Source organism: Poecilia formosa, unplaced genomic scaffold (genome assembly GCF_000485575.1).
Source record: "Poecilia formosa unplaced genomic scaffold, Poecilia_formosa-5.1.2 Scaffold78, whole genome shotgun sequence".
Taxonomy (NCBI): domain Eukaryota; kingdom Metazoa; phylum Chordata; class Actinopteri; order Cyprinodontiformes; family Poeciliidae; genus Poecilia; species Poecilia formosa.
Window position 1 is genome coordinate 738,039 of NW_006800017.1, and position 22,658 is coordinate 760,696.

Below are 22,658 nucleotides of genomic sequence, written 5' to 3' on the forward strand. Positions count from 1 at the left end.
CCTGGCCAAGAGACACAAATGCAAATATCTGATATAATGATATGATATTAAATAAAATATTAAATAAAATTCAATGTAGGTGTGATCTTCTAAGACACTGATAATCTATTTTGAGCTTGTTACATTTGTTTCAATAAAATAGAAAAGAAATCATGTAAAAACTAGAAAGAAAACCCTGAAGCACCACGATAACCACGATGGAGTTTTCATAATTTTTTCTGGATCCTACATTTTTGGCTATTTCCATCAATGAACGTTATCAAAACGACTCTTTAGTTGTAATAGCGACTTATCAAATTTTTGCATTGTCTATGTTGATCGAAAACAGAGTGCTCACAAACGTTCATATGTAGTATACAAAAACAGCTTCACTAATATCATAATATTTATATAGAAATAACCTCCTCTTAGACGGGAACCCGCTCTTCTCGTTCATGTAAAAGAGTTGGCAGACTGAATCTGCTCGGACACGGACAAGTCAGTAGTCCCTGCGCAGCCGCAGTGAGTTGTAAACACAACAGTTGCGGTTGGCTGTATGTTCGAGAGCTAGCTAATCTGAGCTAAGGTCTAGGACGTATATCGGCTCTGGTCATATATCGACATTTTAAGTTAAGTTAGCAGTATCGTGTGGGACTTTTGCATTAGATAACTCTGACATGAAATTCTGAGAAAACATTGCTAATATAGAAAAATACGTTAACTCGCTATGACGTTAGCGTTAGCTTGTAACCAATGACAAAGCGCCTGAGAGGAATTGTTAACCAGCTAGCGAAAATTTTTGGTGTTTATTTCCTATTCAACGCTGCTTATGCTTGATTTTGTGGCTTAAAACAGTAGCTTATTAATGTGACAGCGTTGCCAACATGGACCATTGTATTCCGCCTTTATTCAGCGTAATTAATTAGTTTGGGAAAGTTAGCTTAAGCAAAGCCATAGGCCATCAACAGACATCTTGAGACGGTAACTAAAAAGCCGAATAATTCTTTCGGATTTAAACAAACTACGGTAGAAGCTCCTCCAGGTGGAAAAAGTGTTATCATATGTTGACTGACAACAGGTGAGTTCATTCTGCACGTTAGTATTAATAACATGGGATTATTTAAAACATTGTGCATTGATCATTCACACCTCGCAGTAGCCATTTTAAAATCGTAGATTATGCTAAAAAGAGTAGCGGTTGTCTATACGCTGGTACACCAAACATAATGGTGTTATGGCAGTAATATAGTTAATATGTCATTTTCTGGTACTGCTACTATTTTAAGTAATGCTCACATTAGCTTGTCTAGCCATTTATGTGACAGTTTAGGTTTCAGTGTCTCTTCGCCGAAGTCTTTTGTTATATTGGTCAGATTTTTAGTCTGTATTTTTTTATGTATATCTACTGTATTTTACAAACACTAAACTTTTTCACATTTTGTCGTATTTACACCCACAAATTTAAATCTGTTTTATGTGAAGTACAAACGAAAATCGGTGAGTAATTGTGTTGTATAAGCTAAAGGATGCATGGTTCTTCTTTGGAAAGCAGGCCAATCTCTCAGACAGAATGAGGAGTGTCTGTGAATATCACTTGTCCAGTCCTTTCACCGATTCTCACTTGAACTTATTCTTTAATATGCTTAATATGAAACATTCAGTTTCAGTTTGACTCTATATTTACACCTAAAATACCGGACAGCTATTTGCATCCTTTTTCTATGACTATTTAAGATTGGTTCACTTTCTGTCAAAAATGACTTTTAAGCCCATTTGACCCCAGCATGTTTTTTTAGGGTTGCTGTCCATCTTCCCCAGTTTAATTTACTTTCAGCATCCAAAATGTTTTCTTCAAGGATTTCCTATAGAACTTCATCCATTTTCACTATTAACTTTTAACAGCTCCCTTTTTCCTGATGAAGAACGCTGCCACTACTGTGTTTCACCATATGGGGTTAGTGTGTGCAGGTTTATGTGCACAGGGTTAGTTTTCTACCTATCATAATTATTAGCATCAGGTCTTATCTACATACACCGCCCTCCTCTATGTGGTTGTTGTGTCCCCTCCATGGGTTGTGACGAACTGCAAATGGGACTTCCTGTGGCTTTCTTTCAGCAATGACTTTGTTCTTTCCACATTCTTTTAAACTAGATCTGTGCAGTGCATGACTAATAGTTGTGCTTCACGCAGATTTTTTTTTTTTCCACATGAGCTGTGGCTCTCTGCAGCTCTTTCAGGATGACATAAATTTGGGCGGCTGCTCACCAGTTCAGTGACTTCTAAAGGTTGCTGTTTGCATTGGACTTTATTTAGGGGTATCCAAGTAAAGAGGGCTTTTATTTTTTGCTTTTGTTGTGAAACAACTTAAAAACCATGTGAATTTTGTTCCACTACTTTGTGTTGGTCTTGTCTTGTAAATTTTCAGAAAACAGATTGTGTCGGCTATGACATAACAAAGTATACCGTGGTGTGGTGTGTTCTGCGACTTTGTATTTTTATGATGTAAATAACTTTGAACTGCCTTGTTGCCGAAATGTGCTATAACAACTAAACTTGATTGATTGAAATGAGAAGACTTGAACATTGTTTGCCCGTTGAATTCTTAGATCCCCAAGCACTGTTGTTAACTTGAAATGTTTGTAACAAAGAGAAATATCCGTTTTTGATGCAGGAAGCGACAGCACAGCGGTGGTGATGAGGAGAGTAGCCGCCTGGTGCCTCAAGCCAAAAGGCAGAGCAGTGCTCATCCTCTCTCCCCTGAGCCAGGTCGGGATGCTTGGGACTCAGAGGTACTCTTTCTTTATGACTCTGTGATTTCCCATTTTGCGTTAACCTTCAAATGCATCAACTTACGGGCTCTTGTCATTTATCGAACAGACATCCAACAGCGAGAGCAGCAGCAACATCAGCAGTCCCGAACATGCAGCTGGGAGTCGGTGTGCTTTGGGCCCCTGCAGCCCCTCCAGCTCCGGCCTCTCGTCGGAGCTGGGCGGCCCCGCAAATCAGCTGTCGTACCTGCAGATCAACCGCATCCTCAGGGAGGCCCACTTCTATAGCCTGCAAAGCCGAGGTCAGCTCAGAGACCCCAGATGAAATGACGCTGTCCTCTGAGACGCCAAAGGACTGAAAACGTGTCGCCGGTCGTTTCGTTCGGCTCTTCCTCTCCCATCTCCAGTCATTGCAACACATATCACAGCTGTGCACATCTGTGGGTGGATGGCAGTATCTATAGGAGCAGTTCATCTGTCAGTTGAGCAATAACAACTTTGATAACTGTGATCTACTCAAAACATTCTATACTCCACTTATTTTCCGACCAATCTGGTTCACCAACTGCTCTGAGAGCCTTAAAGTGTATGCGACTGATTGTGGGTTCTTATGTGTCCTCGTTAAATTGTACATGAAAACCGTAGAGATGCTGAAGTGGCACCAAACGCCAGTTTTGGGCCAGTCGTTGTGAAGTGTTTAGTCTTACAGTAGGGTTCTGACAGGTGTGAGTACATGGACCGGTCTCAGGGAGGATATGTCTTAGACTGCTCTCTTGCTTTCATATTTTGTCTAGGGGGTCAGGGGAGGGGGGGATGTTAACGTGGGTAAGACTTTCAATGTTATCTACTAGAATTCAGTTTAGTTGAAGACAAGTCAGGCCATAGAACATAGGGTTTGTTATGATAGCATTCCAACAGACTTCAGGATCGTCTCGGATCATATTTTAGGCTTATCCCTCGTGGGCTTGAATTTTCCTCTCACACTTTGTAGCTTGTGAACAGACCTGATTGTTGCAGGATTTTTCTTGAACATTGTACGTCCCACGGGTTCATTTTTGTCACTTGATTTTGCTTTCTCCAGATCTCAATAAGACTTAATTCGATGAGCTGGGTGTAAGAATCGCTTTGCTGCCTTATAATAGCTACATTTTCTGATCATAGACATAAAGTTCCTTGCAAAAATATTCATACCCGTTGGACATTTTGTCACATCATAACCAAGGTATTTCAGTGTTTTTTGTTTTGTTTTGTTTTTTTATATAGTTGCTTTTGTGATAGAACAACACAAAGTACTCCATTGACGTAAAAATGAATAACAAATATGTTCTTATTTTTTTTGTTTTGCAAATAAAAATATCTGAAGGTGCTTTAGGGATGGGTGATGTGGACATAATACTTTAGGTCCGGCATTTAAAACAGTAACAAAAGACCTAATGATCAAAAATTCATGACATTGCTTTCTTGGCTATAAATCTCAACTGCATGTATTGCTCTAAAACGGCTACCTTACTATACTCTGGTAACTTTGAGTGGTGCATTTGTACAACCAAACAGCACAGATGTATTGCAGTCAGCTACATATTACATGTCATAAAAAATAAGCACACACCAAAGGTTTCAGGACTTCTGGAAGCTCCTCCAAAGTTAGCATGGGCCTCTTGGCTGCTCCTCAGATTAACGTTCGTCTTACACACGCTGTCGGTTTAGTCAGAAGTGCCGTAGTTGGTGTGCAGTTGTGTCCTTTCCATTTAGTGCCAGGCAATAAAACAATTACAATACTTTATGGAGGAACAAATAATGTCTTAACAGTAATGAAGATAGACTTTAAGGTTTAATAACAGACCTTTGGCTGCCCGTCAGGCAGTACCTTTGGCCAACATTACTTAAGCATTTTCACAAGATGGCGAAGAGATTGCAACTAATAATGTAAACTTGAGTACTTTACGCTTGTAATCAAACCTGTTCGCACTCCTCAACAGCACTGCAAGCGGCGTTTGCCTAACAATTTATTTATTGCTAGTTGAGCGTGTTTTATTTTTTTGCTTGTTCACCTGTAGTCCATAATTTCCCTCAATACTTAAGGGATTTGTGTTTTGAAAATCAGATAATTATTAATTATGCTCACATTAAATTGTCCGTTCAGTTTGCGTGTACAAATGCACTCTTGGAAACTGGATTGTTAATAATTATCGGAGTTGTTCGACACAGAATATTGTGATTCGCCGTGCTTGTTCAAGGCTTAGCAAATTGTTTTATAATCGAACGTTTCCTTAAACTTTCACCCTGACCTGATGTGTCTTGTCTTCATGATGTAGTTTGCTCACCAATCTCCGAGGGCTTCACAGAACAGCTGGATTTATACTGAAATCACTTAAAAAAAACAAAAAAACAATCACATTCTTTAAAAAGATGCACTACTTTATGTTGGTCTATAGCACAAAATTCCAAAAAATTAGTGGTTATGGAAAAATAAAACACCTAGGTGTGGTAAGGTTCAAAGGGGTATGAATACTTTTGAAAGACACAGGAAGCCACCTGTTGGTTTTAGGTAGACAAACTGCAGCCTGTTTTTTTGCAATGACGAATCATCGTCACGCAGCGTTTCATAGTTTATACTAGTTACGCAGAAAAGATCACGACTACAACCAAAAGAAGAGCCCATTCAAGATGGTAGTATTTTATATCAACGGGAGGATTAATCTGTGACCGTCATTATCTGGTAGATTTAGTCTTATTTGTTTCCATTCCAACGTCAGTGTCATCTTCCTAGAAATCATAAGATGCGCATTGATGAATCTCAGAAGTGATCATGGTGGAACAAACATTGCAACTTTTAAAAGTATGTCTACCTGGCATAAGGTTTAGAGGGTCATTTTCGTTGTGGTTGCACCTGGAATCTTATAAGCACAATTGTACTTTTGTTGCCTCGCAGAAAGAAATGTTCATTTTTTATAAGAGCTGAGGTAGGAAGAAGAAGGCTGTCTCTTTGACAGTGCTCCCCTCCATTTCACCAAAAGTACAAAGGAATGTACAGCAATGCTTTGACAATATTTACACATGCTTTAATAATACATTTTAAGTCTTTCTGTGTTGCTTTTTTTTTAATTAGTATTATTGTTGGACAGGATCTGGTAATGCTGGTATAGAAGTGCATCTCCATTTATAGAACAGCTACAAAAAGCCCTAGATCTTGATAATCCAAAGTCTGGCAAGAGGGAGTCTAGGGAAAGCAATCAGAAGGTTATTTTTGTACATGATCTTCCACACATTAAACCAGATTTCAAAGAGTTGCCGGCCAGTTACTTAATTCGTCTAAATGCAGGTCAGGTATGATGCATTGTGTGCAAAGTATAAGGGGCATTCATGGTAATGGCGGAAATGAGAGCCAATGATTTCTGGCTTGCATTTTTCCAAATCTTGGGTCATTATCCAGAAAACACCCTAAAAAATAAAATCAGATTTCACCACAAATTTTCTTTCTGACTAGTCTAACTAAAACACACTCAAATGTTTCTTTGTAGATTTAGTTTTTTTTTTTTCTTTGACTGATTTTGCCAAAAGAAAAGGTTTTTAATTTTACTTTGAGAGTTTATTACCACATGCCTTTCTGCCATATTCAAAAGCTTGCTGAGTGTTTGTGCCGCTGTGCACAGTACACCAGCTGATTGTCCTGATTTAAGGATAGCTAACTGCTAAAGTGGGATTAGTGTATTTTGTTAATTTGTTGTCCGTTAACACATTTGAATTCAGTGTGTGAAAAATGAAAGCATTTTTGAGCTGTGGTTCATATTTATTTTTTGGGATTATATATTTTTTGTATTTAGAAATGTAAAATATTAACATGACAGATTTTTTTTTCTCTCTCTCTCTGCTTCGGTGGATATCCTCTCATTTAAAGAAATAAAATTTGATTTTAAAATGAAATAGTCTCATTTGATGCTTTAAAAAAAATATATGTATTACAAAACTTGTCAAATCTACAATTTACTGACTGCCTCTTAGCACAAAGTATTTCAAGTACTTTGAAATAAAGTATTTCAAGCTTTATTTGTTGGGTTTTCACACCATCATCATGTACCTGCTGGATATGTATTGTATTCTTTGTGCATTCCCCTCCGCTACCCCCACCATCACAAATGCCCAGAAATGAATGGTTTCCTATGAACTGAGACCCTTTTTAATGAGACATGACCTAAGTCTCAAGGAGGAGCACAGAAAGGTTTCTTTAATTAGCACAGTACGTGTCCTTGTCACAGACATAGTAACAGATTACATACATTAATGCACCGCTCGTAACCACAGTTACCGTGGCGGAGGTGCAGAGTCCTCATTACTGCCTGCTTCGATCCCCCTCTCAACTTCTGCTAAATTTGAGATGACAAATGGGCGATGATACACGAGAGGCCTCCTACACATCTGCAACAAAGCTCTTTTAATCAGTACCTCCTCGTTATCAGAGTGAAATAAAGAAAGTGTCAAGGGGTCTCCAAGGGTTTAATCTTTGAAAAGTCTAATAACAGGTATGTTTGTTCAAGCAAATAAATACGGGAACCTTGCACTCTTTAAATATAGGGCTGAAAATGCGATTACCAGACCTGGAGATTGAAGAAATGGCTTGAGTGCCACATATTACAGCAGTTTTGGAAAGTAAATTAATTTCAGTAATTAAATTTTTAAAAAAAGTAAAACGGTATATAATCAGCCATGAGTATTAATCATGACCCTGATTTCTAAATAAAATGTAAAAATGGGAGGAACAATTCAGTTATTTTTCTACTTCTTATCTGAGATACGACAAAGCTCTGATTACAGCTGTTGCATGTGCTACACTTTTTCCTTCCACTCTACTTTCCAATTACATGTTTGCATTGAGCACTCTGTGAATAACCACCTTTTTTTTTAGGAATACCTCGTCAGTCACTCTCTGTAGGACAAGTTGTATAAGTCAGCAATCTTCCCCAAGAAGAAAATTGCTCACCCTTTTTATTACTCTAATGTAATCTTCTATTTTTTCAAGTAATAATTTTATTTTATTTTTCTTTTTTTTTTATTTCCTTTTATAGCTTTGAACCATAATCTTGAAATACAGGGGCTCTGTGAGTAATGAATCAATAAAACTTTTCTTATTGATTTAAGTTCCTAAAAAAATAATAATAAATACATACGCAAGATATTATTGCATATGTACATATATGTATCATTTATTTTTATTACATCAAGCAGTTTTCATTCTACTAGATAAGTAGATATTAAATGATTCTAAGCATATGTCTGCTTTGCCTTACCGCTGTTCATGGGGTTTGCTGCCCAACAGGGGGCAGCAAACCCCATGCCTTTCACAACGTGATAGTCCTCACAGCTAAAACTCACATGCTGGGTCATTCTGCAGTGGGATAAAATAGCGTGGGCTTCGTGAAAGATTATTTATCTTTAATCTGTTTTCTCACACAGAAATACACCCAGATCCTTTTCTATTCAGAAAACAGATATTAGGGTGGGTGGTGATGAATGGCTTATTTCAGCTGAGTCCAGGGGCGAGAGAGAGTTAAATGGACTGTCCTTGTTCTTGGATCTTTGTATGCGCATATTTTGTTTTATTTTTACCATGGCCAGTGAAACAGATCTGGGTTGGCCGGTGATTTGTTTTCTTCGTCCACTCTGCTGTTTCCCTTCCTTTGAAGATGAATGGACAGAAAAACAAGTGAAAACGTGTCTGCTTTTTTTTTTCTGTCACATGATTATTGCTATGACTGGTAACACAAATACACATGAAAAATCAGAGAAGAATCCAAAATTTTACTTCAATACATTTATTCAGTGCGGAAAAAAACAAAAAAACTACAGTAAGTGAAAATTGTTTTTAACAACATTACTTGTGACCATAATTTAAATAAATTAAGCTGACTCATTTTTGTTATTTAAACACTGTCTTAAAAAATCTGATAATTTGCTCGAATCATGTTTGAGGTCTTGATAAAAATGGTGGGAAAAAGTGAGCATTGAAAAGAAATTAGGCTTTCCAGCCCTTTTTCTTTTTCTTTTCTCATGGACAAAAAAAATATCTACTGCAAATCAATACAATTGATTTTATTTTATTTTATTTTATTTTATTTTTTTTACAATGAAATGACATGGCTAATCTTTTCCCCCAACTTCATTTTGAACATTTTATGCATCAGTAATGTTTTATGGTTGTTTTTATTCACTGACTGACTAGACGTTCCCTCAAAGTTTTAAAAACACCTTGAACTCAAGACGGCTTTATTTTCATGTTGAGCCTGATTTTAAAGTTACCCTGTTGTTCTTCAACTGGGTCTGGTATCTGACATCGCATCATTTAGTTTTTCTTTTTTTGGCATTTTTTACAAAAGGGACAAAGGTAAAAATGTAGCTTAAACTATCTTTTCTATAATTAGCAATTTAATGTCTTACTCTCATTTATGAGTTCTTACAGGTCCACAATGGTATATTTTGAAATAGAGCATATCGATCTTATATTAAATATTCTTTTTTTTCTTAACTGTGAACTATCCCTAATATTTTGTTTTGAATAATATACAATCATTAGATTGAAAATGTGTATTAATGCTGGTAAATACCTTCCTTTTAAAGTTTGACAGTGTTAATTAATAATCCATGACTTCATGCCCCCTGTGTGCTAAAAATTTGACGCAGATAACACATAACAACTAGTGAAAATAAGAGAAAATGTTGAAGTATGTCAGTTATGTGTTATTGGAAAATTGTTACAAGAAAGTAGGTTTAATGAGTCGTCAGTACAATATTAAAAAAAGTTTAAATCAACTGTAACTATGTGAAACAAAGCTGGAGAAGCACCAAAGATAATATTTGTACATAACGTTTTAACAGAGGTGCCAATTATAGTCTAGTCAATCACAGTATATTTCCAGCTCTCTTTCAGCTAAGAGACTCAAAAGTATAAAATTAAGACCTAAGACAAAGTGCTCATAGTTCTTCAAGTGCAGCAATGTCTTAAGAAGAAGACACAAATTAAAACCCCGTGACAATAAAAGTTAAAAGATCTGGTCGACCTTGACATATTTTTGTTAAACTTTGACAGAAATGTATTTGAACAGCTGTTGCCTGGCTTGAAACGGGGCTTTAGTTGGCATCAGGTAAGCAATTTCCTCATCCCGGCCAACGCAAACATCTGCTTTGCCCTGGCCAATATCAGACAAAACCCCACCAGCTCCGATGCCACCCATGACCACCTTTGAATGGAGACATGCCTTATACATTGACCCGGCTAGAGTCGATCTGTTATAGTGAAATCTGTCATACCTCAGGGAGCACAGCTTTTATTCTGGTGAAAATTCCTTACACAATATCTGTACTTAATGCTAAACTGTACAGTTAATACAAAATTCATTTGACCACCCTTGCTGTTGCTAGCTGCTCAGATTCTGGACTGAGATAGTCCAGTTACTCTCGCTACAGCTGTCTCTGTTTTAGTGCTTTCACGGAATGAACAGACTAGCCACACAGACATCAGGTCCTGCATACATAGGTCACTGTCTCCAATTCCACTTTATGGCCTGCCTTATTCAGTTTCACACAATGCATTCCAGCGACAATTTACAGTTTTTATTGCAGAGCAAAATTACTGTCGAGGCTCCAATCTGTCATCCTAAGTGTTCACCTCCCAAAAAAAAAAAAAAAAAAAAATCAAGCTTAGAAGCAGTTTCAAGAGCCAAACGGTTTAAATCTGTTTTTATATTTTCACATGCACTGTTTTGCATCTTACTTTAAAGGGAAAGGACAATAAAAATGTCCAGAGAAGAAGGCAGATGCATGTTTTCATTCAAACAGTGCAATCCAAGGTACAGCAAGTAAATAAAAAAAAACAAATTCTTGTTTTTATGGATTAACAAAATGTCTCTCTCTCTCTCACACACACACACACCTACACACACACACACACACATACACATTCTTATTGATGTATTTACACTATATACTTACAGTAAAGTACATAGTGTCACTTTATATTACCCTCAGTTGTTATAAAATATTCTGTATTTATTAAACATAACAAAAGAAATGTGACTTTTTGCAATCTGAAACCTTGAAATTGGCCTATGTTTCTTTAAGAAGCTCCTGCTCTTTCAGACACTCCGCCTTCAGCACATTATCACAACAATGCCTTTCCACTACTCTGCTTACAATAATTATGAGAGCCTTGATTTAAAGGAACTCAGCCTTTCAGCATGTTTGCAGCTTTCTGGAAGTTTGTTCCAGATTAGAGGAACACAAGAAGTGAATGTCGCCTCTCCATGTTTAGTTCTCATTTTGGGGTGTAAAGTAGAATGAAACCAGAAGGCCTGAGTGATCTGGAATGTTGATGCAATGAAAAAAAGATTATTAATATATTTTGATGCTAAGCCATCCCACTGCTGAAAATCAAGATTGGGACAAATCTTCCTTGTATAATTGTCAGGGACTTGTAGGTAACTGCAAGAAATATCTCAAGTAAATTTGTAGTTGGTAGGGTGTCCTGACTTTTTCCTCTTGTCAACAATTGAGCTGTGTAGCACTAGGTAATGGTGTTTACCTGTAAAACCCACACAATTTGATATTAATATGTCAACATTTCTTTGAAATGCTTGAACATGTAGTGTGTGGTCAAATTTTGTTGTGTTTGTATAGGTGGCTTTCAACTAAACTTGGATCCAAACCCTTTTAAAGGAGAATATGCATACATACATGCCCTTCCACTCACACGCTCTGGATCATCTTGGTAAAATTGTGATGTCTTAGTGGTTCGGTTTTGGTCCGTTGAGCGGTTAACACTCACAGGCTTTCGCCCCAGAGCTGAAGAAGAGCAATAGTTTAGAGAGAGCCGTGCTAACTGGGAGCGTTTCGGCTTCACTGGGTCGAGCAAGCACTCAGAGCTTCATTGTATAGACTACTGTTTTCTAAATGGCTTTTATTACTGAATGGGAAAAGGTTGAACTGCAGGAGTGTGTTGTTAGCTCATAGAGGACGGGGGTACTCGGCTACTGCTGCCCTGCGTTGTCTATACAGCAGCTGACCCGCCACGCTGCCATGTTTCATCGCCATCGGACTGATACGGCGCCGCTTACAGCCACTAAGGTGCAATTTGTTGCATTTGGACTATAACTGTCAGGAAGAGATATACTGTACCCTCACTTAAATCGCATCCCATAATCTGCCCCTCTCCCTGTATTATCCTGATTGAACCCATGGGCAGCCAACGCCATCAAAAGCTGAGCTCATCTGCAAATTAATAAAACATGGGCCCTCACCAGCTCCATGCCTGGGATACAGCTTGGAGCTACTCAGACACACTTAAAGGGAAGAGAGTTTGCGATTGTTATGGAGGCACAATAAAATCCTTTTATTTTGTTTTCAACACTGATGGCTCCCACACTCTTACATGTATTCCCATTGAGCTCTTTTCCCTTCTTCTCGCTTCCTGGGCATAATGGAAAATGCTTATTAAAGCCATCAAACACCATTTACCAAAGCAGGCTTCTGCAGTTTCTTCTAATGCATTGTTGTTAGGTCAGCAGCTATAACGCTTTGAGATGCAGATTCTCACCAATTCAACAGGTGATCAGACACCAGAATGTTGTTTTTGTTTTGTTTTTTTTCCACCATTGCTGGTTAATGTGAGGCCATATCGCCCTTAGTCAGGACTGAGACATGCTGGCACCATTAGCAAGTGCTACATCAGCACTAGTACAGGGGGGCGGATGTTGTCTTTGGGTTTATTTTGAAGCTCTCCTAGACGTGGGAGACAATAGAAGAGGTGGTCATCATAATGAGATCTAGTTCCTAATAACAACACATCCCGGGGGACCCTGGAAAAAGCAGCCAAAGGTTATTAAAGGCATCTATCACATCTGTTGAGCAAGCAGCCTTTCACTCACCAACCCTACCTTCTCTTTTTGTCACTGCTGATGACTCTTCTGAACATGCAACCGAGACCACTGCGATCAAACACCTGATTTCAGCGTCATGTTACAACCTCATTCCACAATGCCTAATTACACTGTGGAAGAAAAATAATAAATGGTATTCCCTTTGTCCTATACCAAAAATATGAAACTTGTGCCATGCATCTGTGTTTCGTCCTTCAGACTACATACCATGCATTAGCATCTTTTTCTGCTCATTTTGCTGGACTTTTTGCCGGTTTTTCTTTGCTAAATCACTAAAGATCAGTCGAACTGATTGTCTCCTTTGGACAATATAGACTCTCTATAAAATAGGATAAAGAGTGAAAATTTTGAAGTCTTCCCACGGATTATCAATTAGACCAACGTCTAGACTTTGGCTGGCCTATTCTAACACATGGATATGGCGTTGCATGAACCTTTACTGCGATTGTTGTCTTTCTGAAGGGTGAACCTCTGACCCAGTGTTGCCTCTTTGTCCAACAGGTTTTCTTCCAGTATTTCCACCCATTTTCCATTCAGCTCTGACCAGCATCCCTGTCCCTGCTGAAGAAAACATTTGCGCTAAACTCTATACTCATGTGACGGATGAATTTCTAGGTGATGTAACAAAACTGAGTTTTAGACTTCTCCATAGCTTTCTCCCAGATATGTGTGGTTTGTTTCTTGGACGTCATGGCACTTTTTTTTTTCTAATGTTCTCCAACCAACTTCTGAGATTAAATTACACAAGAGACTTGTAATCTGACGGCAGTCGGTTTTACTCGCTTGAGAGTAAAGGGGGATAAATGCAAATCCATGCCACATTTTTTCAGCTCTTTAGTTGTTAAAATGTCAAAAGCAACGCATCGTTTTTCTTTTACGTCATTACTATCCACGACTTTGATAGGTCTGTCACATGAATAGACTACCGTGAAGTCTGTGATTGCATCATGAGAAAACGTGATGACGTTCAAGGAGTATAATTAATGCATATAGAGATCAAACCAGGCATTTAAAGCAATGTGACCTCCTATTATTTCCCCAAAAAGCAAGCTATATCCAAAAAGACACGTACCTCTGCAGGAGGTCAGAACTCCTCCAACACCAACACAGTGTTTCACACCAGATACAGCAAGGATGTAAAAAAAAAAAAAAAAGCTCTATTATAAACAAATGAAGGCTAAGCATGTTGTACGGCCAAGACAACTAGATGAGCATCAAGAGATACTGTGAACATGCAAAATTATGCCGAGAAAAAGTTGACAACACATAAATTGGATCTGAGGTCTTTGATACATAAACTCAATTAAAAGAAAACAAATTCTTTCTCCAAAGAAAACACTGGGTAATCCTTGGCTGGGGTATTGCTGGAGAATGCTCCCAGTTCTTGAAGCACTTTAAAGCCACGGTGACTGATGGTGCATGCGTGTCTGGAGCACCTGCAAAGTGAAGAGTGTGAAAATATGAGGAAAATGAAATCAAGTTCCCATGGGCGACAAATTTAAGAAGCTTAGTTTTCATACAGTTATCAGTCAAAATTAAATCAAAAGGTAATTACAACTCCCATCTGGGTTAAGAAAGTACATGGAGTAAAGAAAAACCGTGAAAATAAGTTGCAGATCTAAATTAGATCGTAAAGTGTGAACTTTGAAGCCGAGAGTTTAAAAAAGGACGAACCAAAACACACCATTTTTCAGACACGTTAAACACACTTTAAAATTGCTCCCCAACCGATTCCAAAGGTTTAGTAGTTGAATATTTTACTGAGTCCTTAGCTTTGCAGCAATACTTCATACTGAGCGTGTGTTTGACAACAGAGGGGAGGAGAAGTGTGAGCAGCCATCAGTGGTTGCTATAGTTGCTTCATTTAGGACAGAAAGACAAGCTAAACACATACATCTGTTTGAGAGCTCAAATAGAAATAAGTAACCAACCTTGGATTATGTTGCTTACTTTCAGCAAGACAAAGAAACTTTTGTATGAGACTTTAGGAGGTGGAAGCAAAAATAAAGCAATTTCGAGTGATTGGAAGTGAGCTCTTTGGTTAGTTTTGGTTTTTCCAAAACAAAAACTTATAAAAACCAGAAGAAAACACAACAATGTGGTTAAACATCTTAGAGGTATGTCTTTAATCCCCCAAAATGTGATTTATTATAATTTTTTTTTACATCTCTAAAACACCTTTTCCCAGTTTTAATAATTTTAATATTATTTTATAGTTGTTTCAAATGATAATGGTGGTTGAGACTCCCCAAGAGTGCACAAAGTAGTTTGCGGCATCTATATTAAAATATTCCCTGCTGCTTTGTGCATAAATAATTTACCTCGCTGAATGGGGTCGTTCTTCACAAAGATGACTGCTCCTTTTGATCCCCCACCTAAAATAAATTTCAGTGTTTTCAGCTTTCTTTGTAATTTTCCACATGATTTGTAAAACTAAATGCAGCTTCTAGAAGATGAAAGTTGGATGGATGGACATAAAGAAACGAAACAGATGTAATTCGTCCAGTGTGGTCTTTGGATCATTTAGGAGCCATTTGAACTGTTTTCTCGTGAATTACACGAATTACTAAAATTCAGTCAAAACACACACACATCCCTTTGAAAAGCTTGTGTTCGGCAATGGAGCAATAAATTGTCTTTTATTGATGGATTGGGAATTGCTTAATTTAAAGACTAAAATCTTGAGTTGTTCTAGGCAGCCTTGTTGAAATTTGCTGTGTTGACTAACATTTCTAAACGCAAGTCACTCAATGTCATTGCCACTGACCGTAAAAGTGGAGCCAAAAGGACATTAAGTGGTGGATTTATGGCCCCTATATATCTGAGTGCTAAAACCTTGTGAAGTCCCTCCTGGCGCTGTAAGGTTTTGCTTTCTCTGCCTCGCTCTGTTGGGTTTTTTCCCCCCGTTTCTTCAGAGTGCCTACATTTTCCCTTCCCTTTATTTTCATTGGCATTTAAAGAGCACGGTGCGCTGTTCAATGTACTCATTCAATGCTGAACTTTTCAACACGGACACATTAGAACACATACGCATGTGCACACAGAAAGCAAGAAAGGAAAGCAGCCATGGACATGCAGAGAGCGGACCCTGACTCTGCTGCTCCGGGCCACAGCGCGATGGAAGCCCAGCAAGTCGCAGACATGCGCAGCGGCTCTGAAAGCGTCCCCCTTCCCGCTCCAGCCCCCCCGCCTGTGCTCGTTATTGTAGAAGGGCATTAATTGATCGCTTTGGTTTTCATTCCCTTTTGTGAAGTGGGTTTAGACGTGGCTTTATGGAGGTCGGTGAACTCTATTGAGACCGTCCTCTTTGGCCGGAGCACAGCAGTAAAGCAATCACCGTCTCCACCTTTATTGGTCTAAATCGTACTTGTAGTTTTTAATCGGTCATTTCCTGGGTTTTCAGGGCCATTACGCTTTTTTCATCTGATCCTCGATGTGCTTATTTAATCTAAATGTTTTTTTTTTTGTTTGTTTGTTTTTGACATGTTCTATTTGTTTCACGTTTCCCATTAAATTACACGTCAGCGTGTTTCTAAGTGATTCAAGAAACAGAAATTTACACTGCCTTAAATTTTTGAGAAATTTTGGAAAGTTTTTCTGTCATCGCTAAACACCAACAACTGTTCTCTCTCCTGGGAAAATCTCCTTTGCAACTGAGCTTCGTCCCACTAACTGAACACCCCTAATTCTAGCTTTGCCAAAGTGTTCCTGATCCTTCACTTTTCAAGATTTTGTGATGTTGCAGCCTCAAACTTCAATGCATTTTCTCCGGATTTTATGCGATAGACCAACACAGAGTAGCCCATAATTGTTATGTCGAGGTTTCCAAAAATGTTCAAAAATGTGTTTTTTAAAGTGTGCTTGTATTTAGCTGCTTTTACTAAAATCCAGTCCAACTAATTGCTTTCAGACATCATCTAACCACAGTATACCAGCGTGTAATTTATTCTCAGCTTATTCTGTGAAAGTGCCAGAGGTTTGTCGGAAAACATTAGTGAACAAACAGCATGATAAAAACCAACACACTAGACAAGTTAGGAGTATACAGAGGCTTAAAATGGGGTCAGGTCAAACATATCCCAAGCTTTGGACATCTCATGTACAGGTCTGTCATCTGGAAATGTAAAGAGCATGGCACAACTTACAAATTTACCAGGAAATGGCTGCCAACTGAACTGACACATGTTCAGTTCAGTTGGCAGAGTTATCATGGGCCAAAAGGCCCATGGTAACTCTGGAGGAGCTACAGAGATCCACAGCTGAAGAGGGGAAATCTGCTGTCAGCCACACACTCCACTAATTTGGCCTTAATGGAAGATAAGACTAGAAAACAACATGGTTCCAAAAGTGATCATGCTGTGAGGATACATTTTTCAGCTGCTACAGGAAAGCTGACTAAATACAAGGCAATCCTGAAGTAAAACCCATTAGAACATTTCAAAACTTGTCTCTTGTCTTGAGTCTGGATCAGAGGTTCACTTTACAGCAGGACAGTGACTGTAAAACATACAATCAGATCCCAGCATAATTCATGTGTCAGAATGATCCGGTCAAAGTTCAATCTGCAGCAAGATTTAATCTTCATAGATTTATGAACTGGAGTTTTTTTTGTTGTTGTTGTTGTTGTTGTTTTGTTTTTTTTAAGGAAAATTTTGGGTCTCTGTGCAAATCTTTTGGAGGTGTGCTCCAAAAGGCTTGCAGAAAAGGTGACTCAGACTCTCTGGCTCTGAATTCAAATACAAAACTATAACAGCATACATTCTTCTTCAAATTTAAAACAACGTTCTATTTTGGGTCGGTGTGTGGCATAACCCCCAGCTCTTCCTCCAAAACGTGGAAATGTTCATGGGTATGAATACTTTCTTAGTTAGTACAAGAAAGTAGGTTTGATTATTATTGGTTTATCCTGTTTATGTATAAAACTTTAAATTTTATGCAGTAATGGTAACAGTCAACGAGTGTAGAAACTTTCCATTTCCAATGAATAAACTGTAAAAAAAAAAAAAGCATTAAAACAGAAAGGTATGCTTTTATTTTTATTCCTACCTTATGTGAATGATGAATAGCAGCAGTTGTGCTGCGCAGCTCTAGTTTATGTTCTGCATTTTAATTGGATTAAACTGTGACAAGATCATGAAAGTTTATGAACACACTTGAAGCTATGTTCCACTAATTAAACCTTTCACAGATTTTCCCCTTATAAAACAGCCAGCGTGAACAGTGGAGCTATCGAGATCTTCTGTAACTCCACGGTGTCAGGATCAAATCATAAAAATTAAAACGACAACAACAAAAAAAGAAAAGAAAACGGGAACATTACTCAATCTGACACAGCTTTCTGCTCTGGCTTCCTCCTTCCTTTTTTCTTTCAAACGCACACATGAACAAACACAGACCGAGCAACAGCTCACGCAGATGGTTTTCAATCTACATCTGGCAACAGCTGGGAGTTGCGAGCACATCTGTTCCACTGTAGGTGGAAACCGAGTGCGTTGTTTTTGCTTTAGTATTGACCTTTGTGTACATATTTCTTGCTTTTCAATGTAGCTTGGGACAGCAGTGTTTTCACATTGCTGATGTTTTAACAGCCCTTCATCTAATTTTCTTTGAGGGAATATTTTCAGAAATCTCGTAATATTTTTGTTTTCATTTTATAATTTGTTTTACTGTTATTTGCCTTATATTTTCTGATGTTTTCTGTCTGATTAATTTATACAGCCAAGCCTGCTTTCAAAAATATTGGATAGCGAATTGAACTAAGTACAAATCCATTCCAGTTCACAAAGGTGAAATTCTTAATCTACACAAACTAATTATACAGTGGAACATATTTTAAATGATTTTTTTGTTTGTTTGTTTGTTTTCTAAATTGAGTTTCTTAAAATCAGAATATTAAAAAATGCCTGTTGAAAACATTTCAGTGCAGAAATGTAATGTGGGGTACACAATAACAGGGAAATACTGCTGACTTCTGAGATGAACGTCAGTTGCTCCGGACACTTTCCATGGGAAAAGTAAAGCACAAATGGTGAATGGTGGAGAAGCTAACTGTCCACAAATGCCAACATTGACAATGGAAAGTTCAGTGGAAGTACAAAAAGTGGAAAAAAGTTTTCAGTCTGTGATTAAGTGACTCATGTTAGCTGCTGTTGTGCTTTATCAAATCCAAGGTCTCCACAGGTATCTACCAGGAAATGTTAAATCGCTTCATGCCTTTCTGTGCAGACAAACTTTAGGGAAATGTCAATTTCACTTTCCAGCAAGATGTAGCGCCTACACTGTCAAAAGTAGCAGGCCTGGTTTTATGACCAGAGTTTCACTATATGTGATTTGTCAGCACAATGGCCTGGTCTAACCCCCATGGAGAATCTCAAGACAAACGAACGAACGAACGAACGAACGAACGAACGAACGAACGAACGAACGAACGAACGAATGAATGAATGAAAATATTTTATTAATGCTAGAGGAGGAAATTAACAGATGTGAGATGGCAGACCAAACAGTATAGAAACACTGGAGGCTGATAATAAAGTAACCTGAGCTTCCTTAACAGCTAAAGAGTCCCACAGGCTAAATGTGTCCTTGACACACAGCATTTATGCAGTAATTCATGCAAAAACAAAACAAAACAAAACAAACAAAAAAAAACTGTGATCAAGTGTTGAGTGCTTATACATTCCAGTAGCAACTATAGGGATATTCCAGCATCTTTTTAAATTTTCATTTTAAAAATGTGTCTTTTGAGAGACATTCTAAAGTATTTAGATGCACTTGTGTATACACAAGAATGTGATCCAAGACAGATCAGTGTTTCTCCCAGAAATAGACGGAAAATAACCCAAATAATTACCTTACAAAAGTCCCCTCTCTGCTTCTTCTATCGAAGAAGATACATGAGATCTATTTCCTTTCTCCTCCATCACCTTCTGCTTCTCCACGTCTTGCTTTTCACTTGCTCCATTTTGCGATCAATCTGATGCTCATTTTGTCTAATGAGCTCATTAGGATGTCTTAAGCAATAGTGATGGATTATAATGGCTTTGAAATATCCCACTGATTCACTTCTGTAGCAGGCCGGTAAAGTTGAGGCCCTCCACTGAACCCTGTCTCTTGCGGTATGACCTCTCTCATGGGTAAAATCTCTGTTGCAGCTGCCCTCTCTTCTCGTTTTATCCGGGCAAATCCATTTTTAAGGCTTTCTTTAGAACAGTGTGAAAACACATCACGGTTTATTCACTCCTCTCCGCAGCACCTTTCTAGCCTCGGCGCTGTTACATTAAGTCGTATTTTACACAATTACAGAGATGAGCGTGTGAAACCGAATGTTAAATTTAGAAATCCCATCATCCCACCCTATCAAAACAAAGGAAATGTGTTACAGTTGGTCAGCCTGCTGAAAGTCTTTAATTTTTATGGCTCGCCTTTTTTTTAACAGCCATGACTGATGGAGCCATGTGAGTTTAAAGCAGTGGGAGTCCCTGTTTGCAATGCAGACGTGTTCACGGCTCCACCAGCAACACATCTGAGGGCATGATACGGCTTTGTGTCTCCTGTTTGTGTGTTTGCATTTGCATATGTAATTGCACGTGCATGGCAGCGGTAGATGGTGTCGAGGAAAAGAAACGTCCGTGCTTTGCATCCACGTAGGTATTGCGGACTCAGCACTCGAGCTTGAATATCTTCAGCAGTTTTAATGGCCCAGTCCTCTGCCGGTGAAGTTTGTATTCCAAATCCTGTCCATAATCTAATGGCCTTTGAAAGTCTGCCACTTCCTCCTGGCTGACAGGTTGTGCATTTGGATCTAATTGAATCCATTTACATCCTGCACAAATGGAAAGCACATGGAGGCCACATCCACCTGGTTCTGATCAGCTACCGAGTTGGGAGAAGCACACTCTTCGGAGTATGCCTCGTGCCAGCAGGGATACGCTACACAGAGCAGACTGAAGAGAAAAGGAAGAAAGGACACGTTTTGATATAACAATTGGCTCTAATTTCAGTTCAGCTGTCCTGTCTGAAGCGTGGCTTGTACCTGTGTTTAGACTGTGTTCTGTGACTGTTGTTCTGTTTTGCCACAAGGGGGAGTCTGGCAATAATTTTGAAAGTGTGCGTGTTTAAAATGTGTCCAGGTCTCTTTAAGTGTATCATTTCTAACTCACTGCTCCGTGAATGAGTGCATGCACACGTGCAGTGGAATTCCAGTCATGATTGGAGTGCAGGAAATATCTTAAATTGCTTTCCTTGTTTTACCTGTTTGCTTCAGCATGAAACAAAACATTTTATTCAAATTTCAGAACCTTCTCTCCATGTGAAGTTAGTAAACGCTGCGCCAACTCTACATTAAGCACAAGTCTTCATAGTTCCAGTACAGAGTTCACGTAACGTCCCAAATGTAATCAAGGACAGGGAATGACTCCAAATCATGGAACACATTCTGTGCAATGTATCTTCAAATCTGAGTTCTCAATAGTAACAGGATGGTGAATACCAAAACAGGTTATTTAAAGTGAACCAAACGTCAATTTTGACTCCAACATTGTCGTTCTAGAACAGCCTGGAAGGATTATTTAGTATAACAAAAAAATGTGACTTCCTAAGAGGAATAAATATATTGACAAATGAAAAATGATTTTCATATTTCATAAGAAAGCTGCAACTCAGTAAAAAAAATAAATAAAAAAGTTCCCTTTCAGTTGGAACATTTTTAGTGGTGTACCTGGTAAAGCTCTGTACATATATTAATTAACTTGTCATCCATTGTAATATCCACTTTGACTTATTCAACAAGATAATTTAAACTACAAAAATAATTAAACTACGTTGCATGGTTTATGTTGCCCAGCATGGAAAGAGTGGTACCATTCAAAACTCATGTTTAAGGAAATATATACATCTTAATCAAATCAAACAAACATATTTTTGCGCAGGGGTGCATCACAGACATTGTTAAAAGATAGAAAAGCTTAAACAAAAAAACAAAGAAACAAATAAATAAATATTAAGTTTATAGTTGTACATTCTGACACATTGTATCATAATTTATTTATTTTTTTCTGTTTTCCAATATGCCTTTTCTGAAACAAAAAAATATTACAGATAACTGATCAATTGCATTGAAAAAGACACTTTTTAATGACATTTTTGGAAGCATACATTCCTCTTCTGATTGTGATTTTCATAAGCCTTTGACCATAAATCATATGTACGAGCTGAAATTCTATGCATGAACTATTTTGGGTAACCCATTTTTATATAAAAAAAAATATTTTTTTCCTTCTTTTTTTCTCGATGAGACAGATATGCTTTCCATGACCAGCAGAATGCATCAGCGGTTAAGGAGTGGCTTCTGGATGTTTAAAAACATCTCCTTTTTCTTTCGGATATAGACATACAGAAACTCACAATTCTGTGACAAGCTCATGTATTCCTCAAGATTTACTTGTCACTCTTTTTTATGGTAGTTCTTTTCTCCCAGTTTAAGTCTGAATGCAAATTTAAATGCAAATGTATGTTTACATGGTACCTTAATACTACATCAAACAGATTGTGCCATGTAAATGAGAACGTTTGGGTGCAGTTTACCCACCTAAAACAGGATAATTTGAAAAGAATAGTCTAGAAACATTTTAGGAGGGGGCAGTGCTACTGTAAACCAGTAATGTTTTAGCCTTAGCATGTCACAGATTTGTCACTATGACTTCAGAAACTTGATTATAAAATGGGATTATGTGAGATCTGTAGGCAAGCTTCTCAAAACATATTGAGCCCCACATTGTACCTAAACTCTTTGTTGCTCCTAATGTGCATGAACAGGAAAAACACCCACACACACACACCCACACAAAAAAAAAAAAACACTTAGAGAAATAGTGTCCTTAAGACAGTTTAAGAAAACCTGGCCAAGCAGGGCATGGCCAGTACAAACATAACAAAAAGCATCTAATATTGTGAAATGAATGTGTGGTGAAGTAGGGACTCACC